The sequence below is a fragment of the Cryptomeria japonica genome, chromosome 9, assembly GCF_030272615.1.
Source record: "Cryptomeria japonica chromosome 9, Sugi_1.0, whole genome shotgun sequence".
NCBI lineage: Eukaryota > Viridiplantae > Streptophyta > Pinopsida > Cupressales > Cupressaceae > Cryptomeria > Cryptomeria japonica.
In genome coordinates, this window is record NC_081413.1 from 450,939,016 (window position 1) to 450,945,525 (window position 6,510).

General features: G+C 33.7%; 1 long non-coding RNA gene across 1 annotated transcript; it reads right to left on the bottom strand.

The window, feature by feature from the left end:
- Positions 1-337: 337 nt before the first annotated feature.
- Positions 338-1,277, bottom strand: LOC131858200 (uncharacterized). The gene is made up of 2 exons (XR_009358958.1): positions 1,165-1,277; positions 338-1,075 (listed from the first exon to the last, which is right to left on the bottom strand). It is a non-coding gene; the product is annotated as an uncharacterized LOC131858200 (long non-coding RNA).
- Between the last annotated feature and the right edge of the window lie 5,233 nt (positions 1,278-6,510).

Below are 6,510 nucleotides of genomic sequence, written 5' to 3' on the forward strand. Positions count from 1 at the left end.
AAATGAAATTTATGTGAATAAAAAAGTACACATAAGTTTACAATTGACAAATTCATACATTCTCTAAACCAACTAATTGGATAACACTTGTTCTATAAGTAACATTTAATTGTCTCTTTACAAAATAAAATGAATATATTGAGATTTCTAGGTTCTATTTATTAATTAGAGTTATCGTGTGTTTCCTTTATTTTCAAAATGGTCACAAGCAACCCTGATTATTTAGATACATAATCTTTAAACTAAATAGAAATCTCTTTCAACAATGTTTAAGAACTCATTTGTCAATATCTTACATCCTAAATAAGCTTTCAAAATGTTTTCAAATAATGATCAATTCTTTGAAACATCTTCTCTTTCCCTTTTTGTCAACTTGATAATAGAATGCATGGATTACCCCTACAATCTCGGCACTCTTTATTTACAAATCATCCTCATCTATTCACAATGTTCTCCACCTCTTCTAACTTTGACTTATCCAAGGTAAATTCAAGAGTTCCCATTTCCCTTTTGTAATAATACCCTACGTGACAAAATTTCCCAAATTTAAAATTCAAGATACACTATTTCTAAAACATATGAAAAATTTATATAAAAATAAACCATCAATAAATTGATTTCAGTAAACTGGTCGGGAGGAGATAGCGTGGGGACTAGGGAGCAACTACACAATAAGGAATCCTTCCACTGCATGCAGGGATAGTCACCACTTCTCCCTACCACAGCTACTATGGCTACTACTGCAGGGATAGTCACCACTTTTCCCTAAAACAGCGTTAGCCAGGTCCAACCGACTCGACTTCTTCTTTTTCTTCTTCTTCGACTTCTCCTTCGACTGATTCAACCGGATCAGCTGCTGCTGTTCGATCTCGAAATGAAATGAATGCACCTGTCTCTATCCCCATTGCTGGGACTGGTTCATTGACTTGATCATGTGGTTCATCGACTGGATCATACAGTTTATAAATGGGTTTGGATCACAATCATCAGCAACTGGATCATCAACTAGCGAACCATTTTCCTCCGACTGGATCTCCATCTCGATTAGCATCTGCACATGGAGGATAAGGATCCGCTGGGACAAGGACTTGAATCCTTATCATCTCTCTTCCTTATATAAAAATAGCATAATCATATATGACGAAAATATTGTTCATTACTCACCACTGAAATCCCATGCAGAGAGACACAATAGTGACGGAAATGCAGACTTTTCTGTGAGTAGAGACGGGTGAAGTGTGAGGCAAGATTTGAAACAATGAATTGAAATCATAAGAGGGAAGGTCCATGAAATTAACCTCAACTTCTGGCATCTTTGCGGGCAGAATTACTAGCCCCTATTTCTGCTTTTCAATGTTGGGCGGGAGATATTCAAAACTGAAGTTCAAACTTAACCATGACAGTCACGGTCACTGTGCAGAGTCCGGACAGTTAAAAGAAGAGCCCGTGGAAACAAAACGGGAAACGGAAGGTTAGAAAGGGCCCAAAATTAAATGGATGTTATAGTGGCACTGCTACAACTTTACAACCCACGAGTTATGAATTCAAAACCCCTTCACCCCACATGAGAAACAGGAAAATTTGTTCATGAAAGTTAAGAAATAAATAAATCTTTAAACATTACTTTTAAAAAACACTTTTGGTTACTCAAGAATAATATAATTTTAAACAACTTTCTCTCTTTTTTTAACTAGTTAAAAAAAAATAATAATGATTTACTTTTGTAAATAAAGGAATGCACTAAATGGTAAATTTTTTTCATTTATATTCATAAATATGTGAATTTTTACTTAAATTCACTTTCAATATCTTTAATTTATGAATTAGTTTCTTTTCCTATGAAATGTTGTTGTGAATAAGAATGTTTCTATTAGAAAAATGATGGAAGTTTTTTTCAAATGTGGATGTTTAAGATTTATAGCCTGGTTTTTATTTGAGAGTTATACGATTACTCTTTCTTAATTAAAATTGATGACAACTATTAAATTGTTAAATCAAGAGAATGATTAGATATAGTGAAATCTTATTTTAATCTTTACTTGTTTATTTGTTTGAGAAATATGAAGGTGTTAGCGAGGCTTACTGCCTTATATCTAGTAATGGCTTAAGATTAAATTAATATCATGTGTGATGTAAATATTGTTCTTGTGTATTTGCCATGGATAGTCTACTTCTACTTACCTTGTGTTGGTTGTGATTTTGAGTTTGGACCAATATTCTTTAGGATTACTCATACCTCATTTAGGAAATGATCATGAATATGTTGGATATATCTCCCTTAAGTCAATACATTGATAATGTAGGTTACAACCTATTACCAGTACTTTGTATACTCTACATAACCTATAGAAATAGATTGATTTGAGTATCTTTGTAGCGAGACCTATGTGTGAATAACCTTCATATCATTAGAGCTTAGACTTCATCTCTATTTCACCTTAGTGGGTGGCAGCGGACGAGTGAACTGTCTGGGGTATGAAGCCTTATAAAGGGTTGTGTACCTGCTTATATCAACATTTTTTTTATTTTAAGTCAAACTACGAAGTCTCTGCGCATTCACGTAGGCAAGACCATCTGCGATGAGCAGTGAGACTATAGGTCTAAAACTTAGGACAGGCTCTTCTGAGTTGTCTGATCTTGTCACTCTTCCTATGTTATACGTTTACCCTTGTGAGTTCATTGGTAGATGTTTGATCCAATTAAAGTTATTATATGATTTATCATGTTGAACATATATCTATCATTTAATAGATCTAATGTGTGCATCTAGCGGTGTAGGCTTGTGTGCAAGAATGTGTAGTAGGCTGACACATGTGTTGTACCATGTAGAGAAATATAAGGTATGGGGTGACAGGTTTGTTAGTTGAGTATTGTTTAAATAAGAATTCATTATGTTATAGTGTGTATAATCATAATATCCTTTTAGTAATATTGTAGTACATGCGATTGTTTTAAAAATAATTGTTGCTACTTTTAGTGATGTTTGCTTGAGTAAAAGTGGGCATTACACGAAGGAGAAGTATATGAGTTTTGTGCTTAACCAAAAATGTAACCAGGTATGAGGAGATGCTATTATATTAGTTCATGATCTTCTAGATGTAATCCGAATCTGTTTGTAAGACAATGAGTCTTCCCAGGGGTTGTAGCCCTCTTTGTTATTGTATTTGAGCAGTGAGCTCTAGGCAGTGTGCCTGAATGCATGTGCATTTCCCATTGTAATATTTCATATACTTCTAATAGGGCATCATCTCATTATGGGTAGGTTACCATCATGGTATTTCCCTTAACTGGGTTTTCCATGTCAAAAATGTTGGTGTTATGTGTGTTATTGATGTGGTGTTGATTTATGCTTTCACTGTTATTTATCAGATCTGAAATTGTGTTTAAGTTAAGTTTTTGTGCAAACAGATTCACCCCCCTCTTAGCTTGTTGCATTGTTGCCAACAATTGGTATCAGAGTTAGATCCTCCAAAAGAAGCTTGACCACTTGAGGTGATCTAAGATGACAACCTATGCTTACAAGAAGGATAGTCTCAGATTTGAATGATCAAATTACTCTCTTTGGAAGAACCAGACGGAGTGGCATCGGTGAAGATTACTAGAAGATTACTAAGAATGTACAATGTTCCTCTCAATGGTCCTACATCTACGAATGAGATAAAGGAAGTTGAATTCAATATTAGAGAAAAGGAAGCATTGTTGAGTACGTTGATTGATTCTGAGATGACTAATGTGATGAATTTGCAGACTGTTCATGAGATCTAGAAGAAGCTAGAGAGTTTGTATGAGGTTGATAGCCATGTTAAAGTTGCTAACTCGGAGAGCCTAAAGGGAAAGTATGAGATGCTGAGAATGGGAAAAGATGAGAATATTACCTCCTTTATGTGAAAAGTGAATGAAATTTTGTTGAATATTATACGTGTCAGTGGAGTATTGGAGGAATCATAGATTGTAGCTAATGTGTTGAGATCCTTGCCTCCTACTTACAAACATAAAGCTGCTACTATTTAGGAGATCCAGATGGTGACTGATGTGACTGGAGATATTCTAATTAGAAAGCTTGCTACCTTTGAGTTGAGTGAATTTGGTGAATCTCTTCCTAAGTTAGAATCTGCATTCAAAGCTACTGTATCTGAGAAGCAAAATTATGATCCGAGAGAAATTTCTACAAGGGTGTATGGATATGAGAAGAAGATGAGAGAAATTGAAGAAGAAGAAGAAGAAGAAGAAGAAAGAGAGTTTGAGGAGCTTGAAGCCATGATTTATAGATTTCCTAAAGGTGTTGGTACGTATGAAGGATAGTTGCCTCTTAAATGCTTTTCATGTACTAAGATAGGACATTCTGCTTCATGGTGTATGGAAAGAGTTCTTAAGAAGCCATTCAAGCCATACAAGTCTAAATATCAGAAGAAGTTTTATTATGTTGCTGATGAAGGTGTGACAGATGGTGAATCTTATAAGGGAAATTTAGGAGATGAATGGATGTTTATTGCTATCAAAGAAGATGATCCAGTGACTAATGATTCTACTAGCTGCATTAAAGAAGAAAAAGCTCTGCCTACTAAATTTGAAGAGAAAGATGAATGGGTTATTGACAGTGGTTGCTCTCATCATATGATAGATGATAAGAGTAAGTTTGTGAGTATGGAAAAGTATGATGGTGGTGTAGTAAGATTTCATGATTACAAAGCTAGTATAGTCCATGGTAGAGTTTATATTTCTCTTGATGGTAAGCACAATACTTCAATGATGTTCTATATGTTGAAGGTAGATAAAGAATAATCTTTTATGTGTTGGACAAATGGTTGACAAGGGATATGATCTGCAATTAAAGAATGGCTAGTGTAAAATCTTGAGTGGTTCTAGAATTGAGATTGCATTAGGTACAAAGACTAAAGGTAATATCTTTCACTTGAATGTTGGTGGTAAAATTTGTTTGATTGATTAGGTTGATGATAGTTGGTTACTGCATATAATGATATGTCATGTAAATTTTGATTGCATGGTTAAGAAATGTTCTACTCAAGTAGTAAGAGATCTTCCTAAGTTGGTAAAGCCTACTAATTCAATATGTAAGGAATGTCAATTAGGGAAGTAGCCAAGAGTTACTTTCAAAAGAAAAGAATATAATTCTAATGGATTATTCGATCTTGTTCATATTGGTCTGTGTGGTCCTTCTAGAATGAGAATCTTGCAGGGTAATAGGTATTTCATGTTGTTGATTGATGACTATTCAAGGATGATGTGGATTACTTTCTTAAGAGAGAAATCTAAAGCATTGGACAAGTTCAATAGTTTCAAAGCTATGGTTGAGACCAAGACTGGACTGAAGCTAAAGTGTCTAAGATCTGCCAGAGGTGGTGAATTTACTACCAATGAGTTCAATGCATTTTGTGAAGAGCATGGAGTGAAAATACTGTTATTTGCTCCGTGAACCCTTAGTAGAATGGTGTCATGGATAGGAAGAACAAGACAATTCAAGAAGTTAAAGAGCCATGATGATTGAAGGAAATATTCTCCATATATATTGGAGAGAAGTTGTGAATATTGTTGTATATATTCTTAACTGAGTTCATAATAAAGGTGATACTGGTAAGATTCCTTATGAACTATGGTTTGGTCATGCCCCTACAGTTAGATATTTATGAATTTTTGGAAGTAGATGCTATATCAAAAGAGATGAAGGTTTAGGGAAATTTGATGCTAGATGTGATGAAGGAATTTTTCTTGGTTATTCTAATAAGAGAAAGGCCTACCATTGTTATAACAAGAGATTGAGAAAGATAGTTGAGAGTTCTAATGTGAAGGTTGACAAATGCATTGAAAGACATATGAGATCTTGCGGATAGGATTCATATGATTAGGATGTCAATTCAGATTGATCCAAAAAATCCCATGAATGAAGGAGAAGGTAGAAGTGCTAGTGCTGAAGAAAGAGTTCAAGAGTCTGAAAATCAAGAAAATCCAAAGAATCCCAAGTATGTAAGATTGAATTATTTAGAGAATCAAATCATAGGTGATAAGAATAAGTGTGTGATGACTAGGAAGAGAATTGTTGAAGAGTATTGCTTGATTTCTAAGATTTAACCTAAGGATGTTGATGAAGAACACAAATATGAAAATTGGGTTAAAGCAATGGAAGAAGAATTGAATCAGATTAAAAAGAAAAATACATGGATTCTTGTTCCTGGATCTAAGGATAAGAATGTTTTAGACACTTAAATTGATTATTTAAATTAATTTATTCAATTTTCTTGCATAATTAATTTATTAATGCCAAATCCTATTCTTTCTCAATATTAATTAAATATAATTAATATTGTCACTATAGTCTAGTGATTAATTTATTTAATAAATCAATCTACCTTTATTCTTCTAAAAATCCCTAAAATTAATTCTCTATTAATCTCAATTAATTAATTCTTACAAATCACCTTTTCCTAATCCATCATTAACCTAAAGAATTCTTCTAGAAGCACCCCTAATCTCACTTATCATTATTCTTCTAAT